Below are 21,978 nucleotides of genomic sequence, written 5' to 3'. Positions count from 1 at the left end.
TTGAGAGACAGTAATGGAAATAGACAAGTTGGGTGTACTGTTGCAACACAGTTATAGGTTTGAGTCTTTTTATCTCTGAAACATACAGTCAGTCACATTAAAATGAAATTGGTCCCAACATTTACTCAATAAGTATGTGTCTTGTAGATAATCCAGTGCAGAGTGCTTTTGACATATAAGGATTTAATTTCTCTTGGACAAGTTATTAGTATAACACATTTAAACCCACCACCTGCGAAGGGGTGATTGAGATCTCTAACAACCTTACACGCTCATTGCAGAAAGGAGTTTGTATGAAGGGAGGGGAGACTGTGTAGAATGCGTCTTTCACACATGCACACATGCAAGCAACACAAGGCACCACGCGTGTTTGCACCTGTATCCACACATCTCCTGAGTTCATATGACCACATTCTTCAGTGACGCTAAAAAAATTCCATCTATTATGCAGATGTATCTAACCTTTCCAAAAATGAACATATAAACAGTTTTCATTTTTTTGAAGGATTTCTAAGATGCACAAGGGAAAAAAAAATGCCATTCAAATTCACTTACTCTGCGAGACCAGACCTATTAAAAAGTAGAAAGTGGCACTGGAAAGCACTTAGGGGCCATCCAAAATCAAGCACCCCCCCCCCCCCGCCACACACACACCTCTTCTCACCTACACTAAACTTACAGCTAGCTAGAGGATACTGTGGAAAGAATACAGGGAAACGGTGTACCCCAAAGTGATTCTTTCAATTCTCAGTTTAAAGGGCGTTCCTTCAGCAGACTCCGAGAGATAGGAGAGGGGTGCCAGTCTAAGTACTGCACATCTTGGGAAGACACGACTGTTCCCACTCCCTTTTCCTAACGGTCTCTCCTCCTTCCAGGACCACCCCCTCCATGAAAATTTAGCATCATCGTTCAGAATAATAAATTGCATTTGAAATCTGAATACAAATAGATTGTATAGCCTTCCCCCTTTCTCCCAGCCCTCTCAATGCACAGTCCAGCCGCTTTCTATTTGTGTAGCTTCCACTTTGTAAGGACAGACACAATCAGAGGCCAATCAATGCCTGTCAGAACTGAATCTATGCAATTTTAATTTGTAAAAAAAAAAAAAAAAAAAAAGTTGTTGGTTGCTAACCTCGGGGGAGAGAGACTGTGTATCTCTGAGAAAACAAAATCTTGGAGAGCTCTCCCTGGGAAATGGTGTTACACATGAGCAGAAAATCCAGGCAAGAAAAGCTAATTGAATGGAGAGAGAGAATTAGGTTAAAAAATAGAGTACAATCTAGTATCACATTTTCACTAGTGTAACTTGAAATGAAGGTGTCTTCGAGTCGCCAGTGATGCCAGAGCGTTTAGATGTCGGCCACAGATGGGAACACCTATTGAAATGTGTCTGAAGAAGATTAATAGGCCTTGTCACTGTTGGGAAAGCACTGCTTGGCTGTAACTTTCCACCAGCCCAAGATGAATTACCGATGAATGCTCACTTATCAACCCCATCACTATCGTTCGACACTAAATCAAATTGAGAAGTTATCTGCAATCAGAAAATTTCTTTTTAAAATAGACATATACCTTTAGGCCCCAACTCCTTAATAATCCACTCACAAAACAATCCCCTAGCCATAGATGCTTCTCCAGCTTATGCTGAATTATAGCTCAGTAATGAATATCTTTTTAAAGTTCACACACAAACGGACAGCTGGTCAGACTGTGAAGTTTGACAGTATTTTAATGAGTATGAAGGCTTCTTGGAAGTCATCATTTAATATTTCAGCAAATGTGTTCATTTTCCCTTTTAGATTCCCCACTCCCTTAATGGAAAAGCAAAAAGAGAGTGGATTTGCTATCTTAACTTTGTGACCTCACAGTTATATAATGCTCTCTGGTAATACAAAGTTATGAGAATTTTGAGTTCAGGTAGATAACAGAAGAACAAAATTAAATGGGTGGTGGAAAAAGGCAACCATGTGCAGTTTTTAATGTTTTCATGATGCTGCATGTAGCTCATTCTGGGGATGTGTTGAGACCTCTCTGTTGGACTAGACATGTAGTCTATGATTGAGCTAAACTCAGTTCCCTCACCTCTGTCACTATGGATTCCTGGACGGCCTGGAACTCAGAGAGCCTCCTGTTCCTCTCCCTCCAAAGCTGTGTTTAAAGGCCTGAACCACCACGCCCAGCCTTCATATCTCATTTTCAAGGTGATTTATTTGAGAAGCAAGACAAAGTCATTATCTCCTTTTATTATTTATTAACCAACTCTGAGCATCTAGTGTCTTTCCAACCTTGGATTCATTATGTTTTAATAACACCACCACCTGTTGTATTTTGTAGTGTCTTTGCTATTTACAGAGTGACTTCACGTGCAGGATTCCTTTGATTTCTACTGAAATTCTTTTCAGGCAGATTTTTTTTTGAATCTCCATTTTGCTGATGAGTAAACCGAGGTGAAGTCAGGGAGCGGATAGAAACATAGTTACAACTGGAAACTATGATACTATGTCCTTTAGTTTTCATTGGAGATTTTTTTCTTTTACTCAGTTATTATGTAAATGCAGAATAAAAATGGTGACAATGCTAATTGCAGCTAACATCTAATATATACTAGAACGTGAGCAGTACCATGCTATGTAATCTTTGCATAACTCTCTTCAATAGCTCCTGGTATTGTTTCAATAACCCAAGAAAATAAAACAAGGTTTCTAGATTTTAGGGACTTGTCTAAAACTCACATTGATGGGAAATTGGGGACACTAAGGAATTTTGAATGCAAAGCCAATGATGATGGTAGCTTACTCTAGGTCCCAGTTTTTAATTGCAAAAAAAAAAAAAAAAAAATTGAATTGCACTGGGTGGGTCCTAGACATCTCAGTTATTTTCTGAATATGAAAAAATTTCAGATTCTGAGGCAGTGCAGAATAGTTCATGGGTTGGTCTCTTTGTATTTACTTATTATTTAGTTATGCAATTTGCAGTGCTTTTGGTCAAACCCTAGGGCCTCACATATGCAGAGAAAGCCATGTACCACCGAGCTTCACTGCCTAGCCATGAATCCTGGCTGTAAATCCTGGTTTTGCCAGTTACGAAGTATATGACCTCTGTTTCCCTGGCCTTTATTTTCCTCCTCTCAAAAAATGGGATGATTAGATTCAATGTACCAAACTATGATGTTTGGGGATACTTTTCTCACTCCAGAGAATGAGGACAGGAACCAAGAAACAATGGCTACAAGACACATTCATGGCTAGGCAAGAGTGGTAGCTTCCCCTTCTAGAGACTGTCACTAAGATGGCTCAGCACTACAAGAAATTATCTTATTTTCTTTGCCTCTAGAGAGCATGGGATAGTCATCTCTCAATACCTCATGGGGCTGAACCAAGATCCATGTAAGAAGGTTGTTTAGAACATATGCTCTGTAGATAGTTACACTATATATATAACCATTATATATATACATATATATATATGTATATATATATGTATATATATAAAACTATATGCACTATATATATAGTTTAGAAAATAAACAAAAAGAGCCTGTAGCCATTTGGTAAAGAAACAATGTCTTCCCTCCCTCCCTCCCTCCCTCCCTCCCCTCTCATACTCCTCTTCCTCTCTGTCTGTCTTGATTTTTCATGTTCAGACTGATCTCAAATTCTTGATCCTCCACCCTGGGCCTCTTGAATGCACCAGGTTTAATATGATAAAATGACAATTTGAATGTCAGTTGTTTGAACTCTCTGCTAGAGTAGGCTGACTGGACTCGAAGTAGGGAAGGTTGTTTAGAACATCATATAATTTAAAATTGTGAGGAAAATCTCCCTCCCCCCCAACTTTTTTTTTTTTTTTTCCAGATTAGGATTAAGAAGACTCAGGTCTGTAGAGGCATGGGAGACTTACTCAGCTAACTGGCGATAACAGTGAGGTTGGGTCCCTTTTCTTTTGGTCCCCAAACCATGAATCAAAACCACTTTGACTATGTCATCTCCCACCATGCTTCTTGTTCAACCAGTAATTTTGGTCCTCTGCTTATTTCTGCATTACAACCTTTTTTTTTTTTTTCTTGAGGGGCAGGGCTAGGGACAGGGTTTCACTGTGAAACAGTCCCGGCTGTCCTGAAACTCATTCCATAGACCAGGCTGGCCTCCAACTCACAGAGATCCACCTGCCTCTGTCTCTGGAGTGCTGGGACGAAAGGCTTGCGCCACCACCCCCCACACCCCGGCTGTTGTTTTGTTTTTGTGATGTGACACTTTGCGTGAGTTGATACCGACTGCAATGTGGAAATTTTTCTAAGTCTCTATCACAATCATTTCTTGTGAAATTTACAAAGCTGCCCAGCTAGATAGCTGGGACTTTGATAAAGAATCCCACAGTAAGAATGTTTTGCCAGCAAGGCATGTTACTACACACCTGCAATCTCAGGCCTCTGGAGGTGGAGGCAGATAGATCAGCAGTTCAAGGTCATCCTCAGCTATATAGCAAACTCCAAGCCAGCCTGGGGTATGTGAGACCCTGTGTCCAAAAATAAACAAGTAAAAATAAATCTTTAATTTCTATTAGATCACAACAATATTCTGCCCAACCGCTATTTATTTCAGCTCTCCTTTGATAGTTTCCCAGCAAGAAAAGCCTGTCTTTTAAATCTTCCCTTTCCCGTCCCAAACTGTCTTTGCTTGGCCATTGCCTGCTTTGGGAACGCCCGTCTGGGTTTAATCAGAAGTTACAAGACAAAATGTGCATTATTAAGAAATATAAATATTTTCAGAAGCAATTAAAGGGATGAAAGATTGATTCATCGTGTAGATTAGACGTAATTTGAAGCGGCTTGTCCTAATGAGAGCTACTGGGATCGAAAGTCAGGAGCTGGCCTGGCCACCAGTTAGAAACCCCAAGCATTTGAGTTACCTGTCAGCAATTCACATTCGAGCTATGCCCAGACACTTTTTTTTTCTTGCCAGTCTCTGGGCTGAAACTCCTTCCTTACTCCCCCTAGGGACTTGTAATAGTCACCTTTGAAAAATCATGACTAATTCTTTCTTCTCTTTAGCGATCAGAAGGGAGTACCTTCCTTTTCACAACTCCAGAAGTTGGCTTAGCATTAACTTTCATAAGAACATTTTGGCCTGGAGGCATCTGTATTACAATTTTTTCTTGGCTTAATAAAAGGTATCATATTATCTACCTGGTCAATCTCTATCGGCTTCCAAATTTGAGACATGGAAAAACCTAATAAGCCTCATTAGGAGATCTGATTTAAAAAATGAAAACAAAACAAAAAAACCACACACACACACACACACACACACACACACACACACACACACACACAGGCTGTCTCATTTAGCCCACTGCTTTGAAACATCCCAGCTCTGAGAGCTGGGTGGCCAGGACCTGAATACAGGTATCCTAATTTGAAATCTTTGTTAGTCTGGTAGTTCTGGAAAAAAAAGGGAGGGGGGAATGTGTCTAATATGTAGGTGGAATCTTAATACACAGAGGATCAAAACCTGATTGTTGTATTTTGTTTTTATTTTCTTTCTTTCTTCCCTTTAATCCCACCTTTTGTCCCCATGGCTGTGTGTGAGAGATGGCTTGATTTTCTAGAGATGCTTCACCCATCCACAGCTGGAAGTCCAAAGAGGACCGAAATGTCTTTAAAATCAACACAAGTCCGGGAGCCTGAGAGAACAAGTTTTCCTTTGTTGTAGGGGATAGTATTATTTGCTGTAGGTTTTTTTTGATATACATTCTAAATTAGGCCTGCAAAGGCATGCTTCATCTTTAATTCATCACTCTCAGCTGAAAGAGATTAGCAATGTCTAGCACGCACCCCTCGTATGGTGCTGACCTCATCAAGTATGGCCTGAAATTAATTAGCCTCATTCATTCCAAATGGAAAAGGATAATGGAGCAGCGTCTTAGCGATGACCATCACACATTGTATGCAGCATATTTAAAAGGCCTCGATTTTCAAACCATGTAGATTAAAATTCTTTCCAGAGCTCACAATATGCCTGAGTTATCGAGGACCTAGAGCAGAGCTCCGTCAGTTTTGTGCATGCGTGGTAGTGCATGTGGCTTGGATGTTGCATGGGTCTTTTGCCCGTGTCTGTTAGCTATGTCTGCTTTCAGGGGATTTGTTCTCCGGAATCACACCTTGAGTGCTTGACCAGTAAAAATCTGACATATAATGCCGCGTTCAATGATCTGGTCCCCGGGTCAGCATGCTAAGTGCATGCTTTTGATCGCCAGTGGGAAGAAAAGGACGGAAGAAACACTGTAGCCATTTTCCACCAAAATCTTTGTCGGCCTCTAATTTGGACACAGAAAAGTTCCTTAAAGAGAGACTCAACTTTTCTATTTTGAGTTATTTTTGAGACTTTCTATGTCTTTTCCCAGTCTTTACTGTTTTGATCATATTTTAAAACTTGACCAAGGATCTAGTTAGAAAACCAAATCCTTTCAATTTACCATCTCACTAAGATTAGCTGATTTTTTCCCCTTCTGGGGATTGACTAAGAGAGGTCAAATTTTTGAATATCAAAACTGCTTTCTTTTTGAGCCAAAAAAAATCTTGACTTGAGTTCTTTGGGCTCCTCAAAGACATTGTAAAGTTTATTTTTATGAACAGTAGTTTGTGACTATAGATCAGAAGAAGAAAGAACCCGTGACTTTGTGTTTTCAGTTTTTAATTTTTAAATAGTATGAAATATAGTCGGTTTCTGAAAAGGCACCAGTAGTATTTTGGTGGCCAGGATCTTTATATAGTGTACATTTCTTAAGAAAAGAATTATCCCAGAATAACTTTGTCTGCTGAAATAAAGAAATAGCTACTCAGTGTAATATAACAGCAAAGCTTCCATCTAACTTTCAGAGCCAAGCTTGCAGTCTTAAGGGAATAATCTTTTCAGAGCTCTTTGATGTACTAAGTAAGCTTCACATATGTTATTTAAGATTATTTTGTCTTACGATACAACAAAAATTGAAAGTGTGCTTCTTCTCCGTCTATAGACTGAAGAGGTAGATTTTTTTTTTTGTTTGCCAAGCTCACTTTTGCTCATCATTTCAAGGCAGAAGTCCTTTTTAATCTAATGGTCAGTGTCATCTATGTGCAGGAGCTCACCAATTGGGGATGGTAAACCTATCATTTGGATATAAAAGATTTACCTTTAAATCTTCCCAGACCTCTAGCATATAATTGGAGGAAATTAGCCAGCTTAAAGACTGGGCTTCTGCTCTCTAAGGGAATAAGATGTGAAAGATGAAGAAAGATTAACTTATATAAATTTGATTTTAAAGTCACAGTTTAACAGAACCTGTATAAGCAATGACATGCCGCAGAATTTTAAAGGCTGAGAGAAATAGGTAAATTACAAATCATCATCTAGTCAATTTGGAGTGTCATGACAAATAAATGCAATTGTAAATAAAGAGAGGTATTCGGCGGCAGTAGTTACCCACTGAGACACATGCTATAAAAAATATTTTCCTAAGAGTAAAATTGATATTATATTTACTATCGAGACAAGGGAATGCAAGCATTCTGTACACTATAGTTTGTTTTCATAAAGCACCTCTCACATTTTACTTAAGTTATTGTATTTTTTAATCAACAGAGGTAGAAATAGTAGGCATGCTCTAAACGTAAGGATTAGCTTCATGAAACATGAGTTCATTCAAATAACAAACTCAGAGTAAGATTCAGACTAACTTATCAAATCTCAGTTGGTGCTCATGTGAAACCACAAATCTTTAGCCTTTCAGCATGTGAAAGTGGAAAGAGTGCCATTGAAATTCAAACGAGTTTGGAAATACCCATACCTGGACTCACTGACATTGAGGTAGGCTGCAGTTCCTGTTTGGGTTCAGGATGAAACTTTGAGGCTAAAGAGCTAATAATGAATAGAAGTTAGCTTAGGCTAGATGGAACTGGAAGATGTTTTTGGAATGCATTTGCCTTATTTTTCATTTCTTGAAATTCATCTGGAGATGAAGAGAAGAATGGTAGATGAACAGAACTTCCAGTGATGTGTGTGGAAAAAGCCAAAGAGGAACAACAGGAGAGAAAGTCCTTGTCTTTGCGTTGGCAAACACACTTGTCATTTTTGTTTCTGAGATACTAGGGCTTGAACCTGGGACTTTGAACATATTGGGCGATCATTCTGCCGTAGAGGAAAACCTCTAGTTCACAGAACATTTTTCAGCAAAAAGAACATGGATGAGAAATTATCAGCTAACATTTCAAGGACACTTAATCAGCCAAGGCCCTGTGCTAAACTGTTCATTAAAGTAACTTGGTTTTTTTTTTTTTTTTTTTTACCCCAGATGCCAGGAAAACTTTACTATTTCCACTCTTCATGGGAGGATGCTGAAGCTCAAGGGATGCTATGCAAGTTGCTCAAGGTCACACTACTTATAGAGATGACCCGATCCAGCATGCCCCATTTTGTCTCCCAGTGCTTATGTCCAACATGTCTAGTGCTAGACTGATTGTGAAGAGAAAATGTAATTATGTTGTTGGCAAAATGAGTTGCTATAGACTATGCATGGGAGGGAACTTTCCATTTCTGGATAACTACAAGCAATAGGAAGCATTTTCTGGGGAAAACAAAACAGAAAAGTGTGTCTTCTCTCTCATCTTCTGGTCCCTCAGGTCAGAAGGAAGGGCTCCACAGTCCTCCCATGAATCTTCTCTAATCTTCCACCAGGCAAGTTGGACTAGATATATGATGAAACACACACACACACACACACACACACACACACACACACACACACACACAGAGAGAGAGAGAGAGAGAGAGAGAGAGAGAGAGAGAGAGAAGGGATTAAGAAACAGAATGGAATTTAAAGAACAAGTCTTGCCAAGACATTGACTTGGAAGCAAAGATCAAAAAAAAAAAAAAAAAAAAAAAGGAGAATGAGCAGTCGTTGTCTGAGCAATGGTTAACAGAGACTCTGGCTACACACTGTAGACAGTCAGCAGAAAAATGTGACTAGGGAAAATCTGAAGAAGCAAGAAGGCAGGCCTGAAGGGAAAAGAGAAAGAAAGAAAGAAAGAAAGAAAGAAAGAAAGAAAGAAAGAAAGAAAGAAAGAAAGAAAGAGGGAGAGAGAGGGAGGGAGAGAGTGAGAGAGAGGGAGGGAGAGAGGAAGGGAGGGAGGGAGGGAGGAAGGAAGGAAGGAAAGAAGGAAGGAAGGAAGGAAGGAAGGAAGGAAGGAAGGAAGGAAGGGAATTTGAAGGCACTCTGAGATTTTGGCACTGCCTTGAAAGACTCACAAAGAAAGCTGCACTTTTTTTTTTTTTTTTTTTTTTTTTGCTTCTTTCCTATTGAATTCTAAGCTAAAGATTTCCCAGTGTAAAGAATTTTCATTCCTTGTGTTGCATAGGTTGCAGCACAAAGCTGGTCTACCAAATCTGCTCTAGGAAATGCTTTGTACCATACAGTAATATATGAAGTGTTCTTATATCACTTATGGCCCATACCATTTATCTCTTTTAATGTCACATTGAATTTGCAAGTTGTATGTAATTATCTCTGCTTTGGAGAGGGCTCAGAGAGTTTACATGGCCTGTCCTCCAAGAAACAGCCTAAATCACAGAAGAGTCCTTTCCAGTCTTTCTCCTGAATACCTCACCGTTTTCCCAACATAACATGAGAGGCACAATTTCAACCTGAAAATGATGCCACAGAACAACTGGTTTAGGTTAACGTCATGACAGTGCACGCTGTTAACAATATGCTGTGCTAGGCTGAAGTTTGGTCTTGATAGGAAATCTGCCTGTTGTCTTGCAGGTGGTGTTTGGTCTGCACAGCTCAGCCGAGACTGTTCACGTAAATTAAGCAAACTTCCACCCACTGGGATGGGAGATGAAATGAGAGGGGAAGAACATAAGAAAATAAAGTGGAACTCTACAAAGAGGTTCGCACACCTCCTGTGTCTCTAGCTGGCTGTTTCTAGGGACCTTAGTGTTGATGAAAAGACTGAATTAACACTCCAAACTGTTCTCTGCCAATTGAGAAAAGTTCCAGATTCCTTAAAAAGCATGCAAAGCCTCTATCTGGAAAGGGGTAACAGCATTTGGGACCAATTACCTGGATTAGGAGGCCGCAGAGATCTGTTTACACTTTGTAGCCCAGGGCCCTTTGGCACTGGCCCACAAGCTGGAGAGTGTAAAGGGCAGGAATTTCAGCCTAACGTTGACTTCCCTCTTGACCTGTACGTCTGAACCAGAGAAAAGCAGGTAGAGGCCCCGATGTCACTTGCCTGAGATGTCCCGCAAGTCGGACACAGAACATTGTCTTCCAGGGAAAGGAGTTGACACGGAGTTCCCCTGTAGTGAAGACATGGGTTTTCATCACTTAGTCACAGTCTGACTGCGAATATTGTGTCAGGGTGTGGCTTTTCAGCTTGATGCTCCTCAAAAATGATTTTTTGCAAAAGAAATTAGGAGTAATGGTACCCTGCCTTCTTTTGTTTAATTGCTAGAACACTTTGATTTAACTTTGTTTTTGAATACCTTACAGGTTAGTCAGTGGCCAAGGGTAGATAGTCAGGTTATTACCAGGGCCATTGAGAGTGTGTTTAGAATAATATGGTGGCAAATACAGAGATTTTAATTATTATTATTATTATTATCATTATTACTATTATTATTAGAGACAAAGTCTCATTATGTGGCCCTGGCTGGCCTGGAACTTGCTATGTAGACCAGGTAGACTTTGAACTCACAGAGATCTGTCTGACTCTGCCTCCCAAGTGCTTAGACTGAAGGTGAGCACCACTGTGCTTAGCAAATACAGACATCTTGACCAAAATAGAATCGTCTAGAATATTGGGTCTCAATTCTGAAGTTGACAAAGGTTTAAACTATATGAGATTAAGATGCAGGATCCTTCCTCTTCAGAGGACAAAATGTATTCATTTTTCAGAACTTTGGTAATTTCCAAATTGTTTGAAGGTACTTAGCTTGCCTTAACGTAATCCCAAGGCTAGTGGCTTGACCTTGCTTGTTGAAATGTTCACAGAAGCGAAGAAACACAAAGAATGAAAATATCCCTCCCAGAAGAGCTGGCTGCCAACCGTGGTGGGGTTGAGGAGACAGGCCCAGTTTCTCCTGTGATCAGAATGTCTGTGTGCATGATTTTAAGCCAGATCACCCCAAATACCACTGGTAGACGGATAAATTGGAAATAACCACAGGTAGGTGCTGGGTTCTTCCTTATAAAGTTCTCACTCTCCCCTTTTTTTTTTTTTTTTTTTTTTTTTTTTTTTTGGTTTTTCGAGACAGGGTTTCTCTTGTGTAGCTTTGCGCCTTTCCTAGAACTCACTTGGTAGTCTAGGCTGGCCTTGAACTCACAGAGATCCTCCTGCCTCTGCCTCCCGAGTGCTGGGATTAAAGGCGTGTGCCACCACCGCCCGGCTTCACTCTCCCCTTTAAAAACAAAAAACAAAAAAAAACTTTCTTTCTTTCTTTTTTTTTTTTTTAAAGCAGTAGCTTTTCTGATATTTTTAAATTTTATTTTGTGTTCCAGGTATGGTGGTGCACACCTTCAATTCCAGCATTCAAGAGGCAGAGACAGGCAGATCTCTGTGAGTTCACAGCCTGTCTTGTCTACCTACCAAGTTTCAGGCTAGCCATTGCTACATAGTGTGACTCTGTCTCAAATACTATGCGTGTGTGAGAGAGAGGGGCGGGGGAGGAGAGAGGAGAGAGTGAGAGAAAGAATGATAGGGTGCATGGGGAAATTAGAGAAAACCTTGGGGTAGGTTCTCACTTTCTACCTCATTGAATCAGGGTCTTTCTTGTTTCTGTACTGCATTTGTATACTACTGGCCTGATGTCTGAGTGAATCTCCTTCCTCTGTTGCCTATCTCCCTCTAAGAGTGCTTGGATTGCAGGTGTGTGCACACAGCTTTTTACACGGGAATTGAAATTAGTTAAGCTTGCTAGAAATCTTACCTGCTGAGCCACCTTCTCAGTCCTCTAAAATCCTTTAGAAGGACTCAGATGAGGAACTGGGGAGATAGTTTAGCAATTAAAAGAGCTTCTTTTCTTGATTAGGTAGCCCAAGTCCAGTTCCCAGCACCCATGTGGAGTAGTAGCTCACAACTGCCTGTAACTCCAGCTGCAGGAGTGGTCTCCAATGCCTTTGATCTCCGTAGGCACTTGCACACATGTGCACATAGCCTCACATAGACACATGCATGTGCATAATTCATGAAAACAAACCCTGAGATGAAGAACTTAGATTGAACCTGGAATGTGGATTCTTAGAGACATTTTGATCCCGTCCTTCAGTGACACTGAAGGAAACGATACCGCTCCAGTCCTTCACACTTTAACATCCGTCTGGTTACAAAACCCCAACTTCTTCCACAGTGGGTTTTTCTGATCCTGGCTTATCTCAACATTTTACCTTTCTCTACAATGTCAGAACCCCTGACATTCACAATTAGCTTCCAAATTAACTTAGAAATGATAGTAAGCTCTCAGCTAAATGATAGGGTGGCCACTGGGGACCAGACCAATTTCCTAGAATAAGGTTAGGACCAAGTAGCTGTGTGGTGATGCTAAGGTGGATCCTGTCGAAGTGCCTGCCTATTCTGATGTGAGCAGGAATTCTGTGTGATGTAGCTAGAGTTTTCCTGCCTTGCCCACAGTCAGCACAAATCTTTGTCACCCGCCAGTTCCACAGCCGCTCAGACCCAACCAAGTAAACACAGAGACTTATATTGCTTACAAACTGTATGGCCATGGCAGGCTTCTTGATAACTGTTCTTATAGCGTATTAATCCATTTCCATAAATCTATACCTTGCCACGTGGCTCATGGCTTACCCGTGTCTTCACATGCTTCTCGTCATGGCGGCGGCTGGCAGTGTCTCCTTCTGTCTTCCTGTTCTTTCTTTTCTCTTCTCTGTTAGTCCCGCATATACTTCCTGCCTAGCCACTGGCCAATCAGTGTTTTATTTACTGACCAATCAGAGCAATTTGACATACAGACCATCCCACAGCAGTGTGACACTAGAGATAACATCTACAGTTCTGCATCGTTAGTTGGCATGCTGATATTACCTGTGAAATAGACAGTCTTTAAATAATGTTTTTGTTTGAATTTAAGGTTCTATAACAGAATCAAGAAGGTATGGACACCTACCTGTGGGCTGAGGCTTGGGAGACATTGTTTCAGGTTCCTGCTGAAGCCAGAGTTCTGGAATGGACAGCTGTTCAAGGAAATGAAGGTAGATTTTTGTGAATTGCAAATTATAAGCAGGTAATATACATGTGTGAAGCCTGGACCACAGCCACTAGAGAGACAGAGGGTCACTCATACAGCCATCAGTCTTAGAAACGTTTGTTCTTCGATGGCTTTGGTTGTGTATGGGAGCAGAAATCACACTGGGTTGGAGTCTGTCCTCAGAGGCATCAGAGCTGTTTTTCCCTAGGAGAAAATTGTCAATACTTAAAAATAACAGGCACACTCCTGAACCCACGGTTTTTGTTTTACTGGCTCTGTTTCCTAGCTCCCCACAGGACCAGGCCTATGGCTTTCTGGAGTTGGCTTGGATTGCCAGAGTATCTTAAGAGGTCTCTTGAAACAAACAAAATACTCAGAACTTCTGTGACTGTTACAGACAGTGTCTGTCCTGTTACTGGCTTTAAACAGAGCCCCTCATGGGAAAGAACCCCTACATCCTGGAGTCAGATGCCAATCATTTTGGGCATGTTCAGGGGATTTAATGCTTTTAAGAGTGTTTCATGTTTATCCCCATTAAATTTCAGTTTGCTTTGGATTTTTGGGAGCTTCTAGAATCTATCACTCTCATCTTTTGTTGCTTTACAGACTGACTAACACTAATCCCCCTGCACCCATCATTTTGCTCAATTCCTAAACTAAATTTTGAGCATATCAGGGTTTCTGGAGTTTGCACGGTTTTTATGGTAAAAAACGAACGCATGTTGATTCTGTCAGTTCTTAAGGAGTGGTTAACAGAATAGTCTCCAAAGTGAGATTTGCTTGGATTTAAATCCTGAGCCTGCCAATATGCCATGCCTGTTGGCATCTTAATTTATGTGTGACTCAGTTTCTCCATTTGCAAAATGGAGATACTGGTAGAACTGCCTTATACACTTATTTTAATAATTAAATAAATTAACATATACAAAGCACTTACATTAGTGCCTGGGACATGATGTGCATTATTTATTATAAAGATAAGATAAATTGAGACTGGATTCTAAGAATGAGGGCAATGTCTTGTTTATAACTATCTTCTGAAAGATAAAGAAATGTATTTGCTGTCAATATTCTGAGCTTTTGAATGAATAATTTCCATAGTGGTAGCAACAGGTTATGGTGATATTTTATTGAGACCTGGAGGTCTGTATAGCTAGGTAGTGATGAGGAAGTCATGTGGTTGGGTTTAGAACCAATGAGAAGGCAGAACAGAAAGGCAATAAAAAGACAGGACACAGGAAGAAGGTCTCTCTCAGGGGAAGGACAGCAGTGAGTGGTAAGATAAGGTGGTCTTAGCTCTTGGCTACTGCTCTGATCTCTGGGCTTTTAACTCTTTATTTGGCTCTGTGTTTCTTATTTAATAAGACCGTTTAGAATTACATCTACAGCAGGTAATCTAATCAGCTTTGTAGTTTCTAATGCTAACAGATATTCAATATGTTATTCAATCAATCAATCAATCAATCAATCAATCTTGGGCTAGAGAGAAGACTCAGCAGTTAATGGTGTATACTCCCAGGCCTGATGAACTCAGTTTGCTCCCTGAGACCAACATGGTGGAAGGAGAGAACAGACTTCCATGGGTTGATTTTGGAGCACCACAGATGTACTGTGGCTCATGCGCATAGATATACTCACACATAAAAGAAAAAACTAATAATAAAGAGGTAATGTTGAGCCAGGCATGGTGGTGCATGCCTTTAATCCTAGCACTCAGGAGGCAGAGGCAGGAGGATCTCTGTGAGTTTGAGGCTCGCCTGGTCTACAAAGGAAGTTCAGGACAGGACTCTGTTACACAGAGAAACCCTGTTTTAAAACAACAACAACAAAAAGAGGCAATCTTGGCCATGGAAAGAGAAGCGTGTATGTTGAATACTGGGCCCCTCCATGGTGATCATATTTTTCTATGGGAGAACACCAGTAGAGTCTTGTACATGCTAGACAAGCATTTTGCCATAGAGCTACATCCCCAGCCCCAAACCAAGTATCTTTACCAAGGCCAAACTATTCTGTCTCTACTCAGCTGAGGAAAAGTCCTGCATGCAAGTCCAGTCTGAATTCAGAGAATGTATTCTGTTCAGGCTGTGCCTTTAGTAGGCTGAGCAAAAAAAAAAAAAAAAAAAAAAAGAAAAAAAAAAAGTTAGGTATTTTTAACATGAAACGGACCTGAACAAGAATGCTAGAATTTCTGAACAAGAAAAAGTCTTTTGTAGATCTTTATTTTGCTTAAATTTTGTACATTTCTAGGCCATAGGAAGACACACTTAAAAATACACGCTTGGAAGAAAACTGTTGAGAGTGTCATCTACCGCGTGGGCGTCTCTCCACCGTCCTCCCCTTCTGTAAACACCAGCTGAAGCTGCGACCTGGGAGTTCCTGAGTAAGTCCATGGCAGCACAATTCTCTCGTTCCTTTCACAGCTGCGTGTTAAACCAAGTTCTCGTCATGCTCGGAGTGTCAGTCTTTTAGAGACATCTTTTTACAGGCAGCTGTCCTTGAATTCCCGTCCTTGCTAATTGAGACAGGTTGGGTATTTCCATATTACTACAGAGGAGCTCCAAGAGTGAAACTCCTCTGTACGTATTCAATAGGCACCCCCGCCCCTCCCGACGAACTCACCTGCTGCCCGGTATGGGAGGAGCTTTTCCGTGGAAGCAGAGGCCACAGGTAACGTGATACACAGTTGTTGTGTGTGTAACGTGCTAATACTTTTGACAGCAACCATCTGAAAGGGGTGTAGCAAGTCATTTATAATTTGTACACAGACGGCCTTATCCATTACACTCACCGGTATCATACCCATAATCTCCAAGGGCAGAGATGCGATTACAGTCGTCAGGCCAAGATCTTCTGCGCTTACACACACACAACTCCCCCTGACTGTGCCGGGGAGGCACATCAATGGAAGTTTTCAGCAGCATAAATTTCGTCCAGTTCAGTCGTGACCACAGCAGGGCCCAGCTAAACAGAGGGACCTGGCTGTGTGTTAGAAAGGCTGAAGAAGAACAAAAAGGCTGCCAGTTTTAGAAGAAATTTTATCCCCGCAGCATTAAGAACTGTAGTTGGAGACTCACCACCCTCTCTTCTTGTTCCACCACCTGTGGACCCCAGGCTGGGTCTGGAAGCAGCTGAAACTGAGTCACATTTTTAAAAAATGATGTGTTCTTGACTCTGAAAAAAGTACAATCAATGGGTTAATTTGAAAAAAAAATGAATAATTCAACATAGAATCATGGGCTTTTGCATACTTTCCTGTATGAAAGCATTGCTTTATTGTTGTTAAGAGAAACTGGTACATGTAATTCCCTGAGAGCTCTCTGCATAGATGCAGCCATGTGTTTCCTTCTTTTTTCCTTTTCTTTTCTTTTTGAGACAAGGTTTGTCTGTGTAGCTTTGGAGCCTATCCTGGATCTCGCTCTGTAGACCAGGTTGACCTCAAACTCACAGAGATCTGTCTGCCTCTGCCTCCCGAGTGCTGGGATTAAAGGCGTGCGCCACCGCCGCCGCCGCCGCCGCCACCACCACCACCACTGCCCGGCGCCATGTATTTCTTTTAAAGAAGAAAGCAACAGCTCAAATTAGCATGCTTGCAGAGGGCACTTTCAGTGTGTGTGTGTGTGTGTGTGTGTGTGTGTGTGTGTGTGTGTGTGTGTGTGTGAGAGAGAGAGAGAGAGAGAGAGAGAGAGAGAGAGAGAGAAAGAGAGAGAGAGAGAGAGATGCTTGTAATGTGGCAATTTCTATTTGTATAATAACATCAGCAGAAATAGAGCAACATGGACCAGCGTGATGGCTCAGCAAGTAAAGCCACCACACCTCATGACAGAGGTTCTGTCCCCAGGATCCACATGGTGGAAGGAGGGACTCCTGCCAGGAGACTCCTGCCAATTGTCCTCTGACCTTGCCCTGCATGTGTTTGGAAAGAGTGCTCCTCACATCCCACACTCACAAAATAAATAAATAAGATGTGCCTAATTTTTTTTTTTTTAAAGAAAAAGCAGGCTTACTATGACCATAAATTCAGGATATCAATCAATCTCTGAATGGGAGATAAAGTTGATGTCCATATATCCAAATCTAAGACTATCCATGTAATGCTAACAAATGCCAAGTTCACAGCCTACACACATGTGACACTAAGTGTGTTATTTATAGCTTATCAACCATGTAGAACAATATTAAGGCAGAAATCTGTGTTCTACCTCTCACCTCACATCTACCCATGTTTACATAGACTCTCAAGTTCTGCCTGATTTTTTGTACATCCAACCTAAGAGAAATCCTTGAGAAAAACAAGGTACCCCCCTCCCTTTTTTGTTCACGTTTTGCCCCCAGTTTTTGGTGTCCCTTCCTTCTCCCCTGCATATGATATCACAGGAGTGTATGAGCTGCATCAAATTGATTTAGGACACCAAGCATTTTCTTAAAAATTAAATTCTCCGTGAAAACATAACAGGGCCAGCAGCATCCAAAAAGCATTATGGGAAAAATGCCAAAGGTTGAGCTCAAATGAAGGCCAAAAGCTTTGTGTCAGGGAGGAGGGGAAAAGGATCAGACAAGAGAAACGAAAGGAAAAGCAGGGCAGCAGGGGAGGCATGGTGGAGAGGAGGGACCAAAATTAGAACAAGAGGCGCTGTTTATTAATAACCTTACTGACCCACAGGCCCCTGACACAAAATACATTAAGGATTCTTGGGACACTCTGACCTGTCACTCACAGGACGAGCCAATGAGATGGTGCTGGAGACTGCAAACGTTCTGACAACAGATGAAGAAGGAAAAGATAAATCAGAATAAGGAGAGACATAGAGTCAGAGCACTACAAAAACCCTTGTGGTGGTCCATGGTCCCCTTTCATCCTTCCCAGCACCCACTCCAGGCTGCTACCTTCTGCTGATACTCCAGACAAGCCAGGAGGAGCAAGTGCTGTTCTCTGGGTAGTCAGAAGAATATGCGTCTAGGGGGAGAATATTTAGAAATGATAGAAAGCATGATGAAGCAACCCCAAGTCACCTCTGCTCCTGCCTCTGTGATGTAGTTATTGCTAACATGATGGTATATACATCCTGACCTTTTCCGTCTGATTTTTTTCTTTTTTCTTAAGACAAGATCTCATGTAAGCCAGGTTGGCCTTGAACTCACTCCATAACTGGGAGTGACCTTGAACTTCCTGATCCTCCTGCCTCCACTTCCCAAACACTAGGGTTACCGGTGTGTACCAACCACCTCTAGTTTCCTTTTTATAAAAGTAAATTTGCATGTTTTTAGAAATTGAGATTGAGGCTGTTCTATATAGTCCATTGATCTAAAAATGCTTTTCCTTTTTGTAAGCTGTAATGAATATTTGCACGTAGTGATAATACTATTTTAAGCATGTTTTATATCATCATTATATCTTTACATGTAGGTCCTGGAATTCTTTGGTCTGGGTAGTTATGCCATTTGATTGTGATGCTGGAACTGGATCCAGGGATTTATGGATGCTAGGAAAGCATCCTGTCACTGGGCTACATCACAGTCTTATCACGGCATTTGTAATTGCTGCTTTTGTAAAACCTTGTGTTTCTACTTTTCTGGATACATTGCTATAGGTGAGACTCTTGGGTGAAGCCTGCCTGCCTGCCTTCCTTCCTTCCTGAATGTTTGCAGAGATGCCCTCAAAAGCTCATATGCCTTCTAATTGTTTCACACTTAATGGGATTGAAGATCGTTTTAAAGACAGTCTCAAAGTGTAGCCCAGGTTGGCTTGGAATCAGTAGATAGCCCAGGCTGGCCTTGAACTTTCAGCAACCCTCTTCCAACAGTCTCATGTTGCTGGAGTTACAGTCATGTACTGCCACACCCAGCTTTCTTTGCTTTCCTTGGTGGTCTGCCTTGTTTTTAATGCACATAGTGATTCCATGCTCTGAAGCTTTTACTTAACTTGTGTCTGCCAGTTCTAGGGAGTGATTTGTTGATTTTAAACTACACATTTTTAAAAATGCAATATTGGGTTATTATTAATATCTAACATTAATATGTAATCCCAGGGCTCAGGAGGCTGAGTTAGGAAGATTGCTCAAGACCAGCCTGGCAGACAGTCAGTTCCAGGTCTTAAAAAAATCAATCCATCAATCATTTCAATCACTGAATCTTAAATTTATTAACCCTGCCATAGAATATTATTTTATGATGTGTTACATTTGTTTATGCTGTGGAATACTTGATTCAATGATGCAAAGATGTGTTGCTGCATTAATGATTTGGAATCTAAGGTTTCTAATGAGTTGTCTCATGCATTCTCATTTATCTTTTTAATGTGTCCTTTACATTTGGAGTTTTTTCTTCTTCAATGTTCTCACATTCATTGCTTTTCTGCATGTAAAATTTCTATGATATTTTATTACTGTTTTCTGGGAAAAGTTATTTGTTTGTATGTTTTCTGTTGTGTTTGAAATTTGACCGGTTTCTTCTTCAACCAATGAGCTAATTTTGGTTCTTTTTGAGTTCTATAGACAGATAATATTATCGCCCATAGACAATGAGTTTTCCGTGTCACATACTCCCTAAAAAGCGAAATTTCTATATATATATTTTTTCTGTTTTACTTCAAGGCAAGAACCTCCATGTTATTTAAAGTAATCCTCATTGGTAGTGTCTCTAACATTTCGCTAGCAAGAGTGCAGACCCCAACACATTATGCTTCTGGTCAGCTCTTGTGTCTGGATCCCCCCCCCCCCTTTAACTTTAAATCTCCCTTCCTGAGCCTTCTGTCCGTTGGCTGTCACATTGGATGCCTCCCGGGCCATTTTTCCAAATATTGAATAAGTGTGACCCTTTTTATACCGGAGTGTTCTCTGTGTATGCAGACACCTCCTGCATATATCACTGATTCTTCTTTTCGTGCCTAAATACCCATTGTTCCCTGGCAGTAGAGCTCGCCTTTAATTCTCAGGCAGTGAAGATCTGAGCTGCCCTTGTTTTATTTCATGTGAAACCACCAGGCTATTTTCTGCCAACTGAAAAGTTAGTGTCTTGCATAAGATTTTATATTTTCACATTTAAAGGAAATGCTAAACTATTTTCTCACATGGAAATTATCATTTCATTTGAATTTGCTGACTTTTTGCCAGTGGGAAGTAAAAATAACCCAGAGTTCTGCATATGCCATGCAAAAAGAATTGGTTCCGTGGGTTTAGACCGGTTAAAACAATAAGTGAGAAGAGATGCAGGAGAAAAAGAAAAGACTCCTACACCAACAGTTGCTAATGAAGCGTGGGGTACCTGGGTTGAGGCAGGCTGGCAGACACCTCTGGAGCAGGCGGGGACTAATGATGGTGGGGCCTTGATCATGTCACCGTGTCACCCTCCGCCCGCATGTCTTCACCTACAAATTGTGAGATAATGCAAGAATTAGCGACAACTCCCATTAAGCATTTAGTGTGACACATGTCACCCAGCACGCACTCACTATGGTTACTATTAGGACTATTAGATTTGAAGTCAGGCCGGTACGTGGATGCTGTGTCAGAAAACGGAACATGAAGACCCTTCTCTTCCTAGAGCCGATCCCACTTACGCCGAAGAATTTTAGGATTTAGGCAACCCCAACGTAGTGGGGTTGGACTTAAACTTCCGCCCACCACAGGAGGAACTGTTAGTTTTGCTTCCCCTCTTCCGCCTGTCAGTTTTCCTTGAGCCTGACTTGCTGTCCCATGCTGCCGGGGCAAGCCTTTTGCACGTGGAGACCAAGTTTTTTTTCCCCTGATAAGTGGTATATTAAATCACTGTGCCCAGGTGCCCGTCCTTTAAGAAACTTGTCAGCACTTCTTAATTTCTCTAATTTGTTAGCCTTGGGAAGCATCCTTGTTAGTGTGAAACTTAAATATTAGGGAGGAAGGATATGAACAACTTTCTTCTATCTTTCCCCGGGTGTTGAAGTCTATTTTTTTTAATGTGGTGGGAGGTAACTGCATCATTATTGTTTAAAATCAATTATCCTTTACTCTACAGTTTACCTTGTTTATTTTATCTGTCCTCCTTTCCCAGAGGGGTAGACTCGAGGCCCCCATTTGGTTTTTATTAGTGTAATCAGTTAATAGCTGTTCTATAATGCTTTACTTATTGTGTTAATTTTCTGTAGTTATGTCCAGAGGCAGCTTCCTGGAAGACCACATTAAAGAAACAACAATAACAACAACCCCCTCCCCCAAAAAAACACCCCTAACTTCTTCTTTAATGGGTTTGGTTACCACTTATAGCTCCAGCTCAAGTTATTGAGCACCATTGGTCTACAAGGCTATTGAAAATACATATAGACTGTAGCTAGTATTTTCAATGTGTATCTGTGATCAACCTAAATGTTCTAGGAGCATGTCACAACTAATGTCCGCAGTGACATCAGTGCATCACATCAGCTCCTTGGACTCATTCAGTTATATGCATATGGGTCTTATTTCTGGGGCCCAGGACACCACTGTCCACTGGTGTTAGAAGTTTTCATGGGAATGGCCCCTGTGTGAGTGTTGATATTTACAGGACTAGTCCTCAAGTGTAAATGGAGCTTCAAAGCAGACCACAGTGACAAATGAACTCACCTGAAGCATAACTCAGGAAATATTTGTCCTGGATGCAATTGATCAGCACCCCCTTCCCTCATTACTTTCATCCTGAATTAGATAAAATCGTCTCTGAAGTTAACGTCACGGGTTCTAGGTCTACCTGAAGTGGAAACTAGCCAGACTGACTCTCTGGATGG

At 41.1% G+C, this 21,978-nt stretch overlaps 1 long non-coding RNA gene across 9 annotated transcripts in view; it reads left to right on the top strand.

Annotated features, from left to right (window-relative positions):
- The window catches only part of LOC114700664, a 51,089-nt gene that overhangs the window by 13,738 nt on the left and 15,373 nt on the right, over positions 1-21,978 (top strand). For 8 of the 9 annotated variants that reach the window (XR_005089905.1, XR_005089907.1, XR_005089904.1 and 5 more), the window contains exons 2-5: positions 11,032-11,206; positions 11,539-11,596; positions 13,128-13,248; positions 15,492-15,624. This is a non-coding gene — a long non-coding RNA (uncharacterized LOC114700664). The remainder of the gene's footprint in view (positions 1-11,031; positions 11,207-11,538; positions 11,597-13,127; positions 13,249-15,491; positions 15,625-21,978) is intronic. The other variant, XR_005089900.1, reaches the window with a different exon arrangement.

Source organism: Peromyscus leucopus, chromosome 1 (assembly GCF_004664715.2).
Source record: "Peromyscus leucopus breed LL Stock chromosome 1, UCI_PerLeu_2.1, whole genome shotgun sequence".
In the NCBI taxonomy this organism is placed as follows: Eukaryota; Metazoa; Chordata; class Mammalia; order Rodentia; family Cricetidae; genus Peromyscus; species Peromyscus leucopus.
The sequence above is the reverse complement of the archived record's forward strand: the minus strand, read 5'-3'. Positions and strand labels throughout refer to the sequence as shown.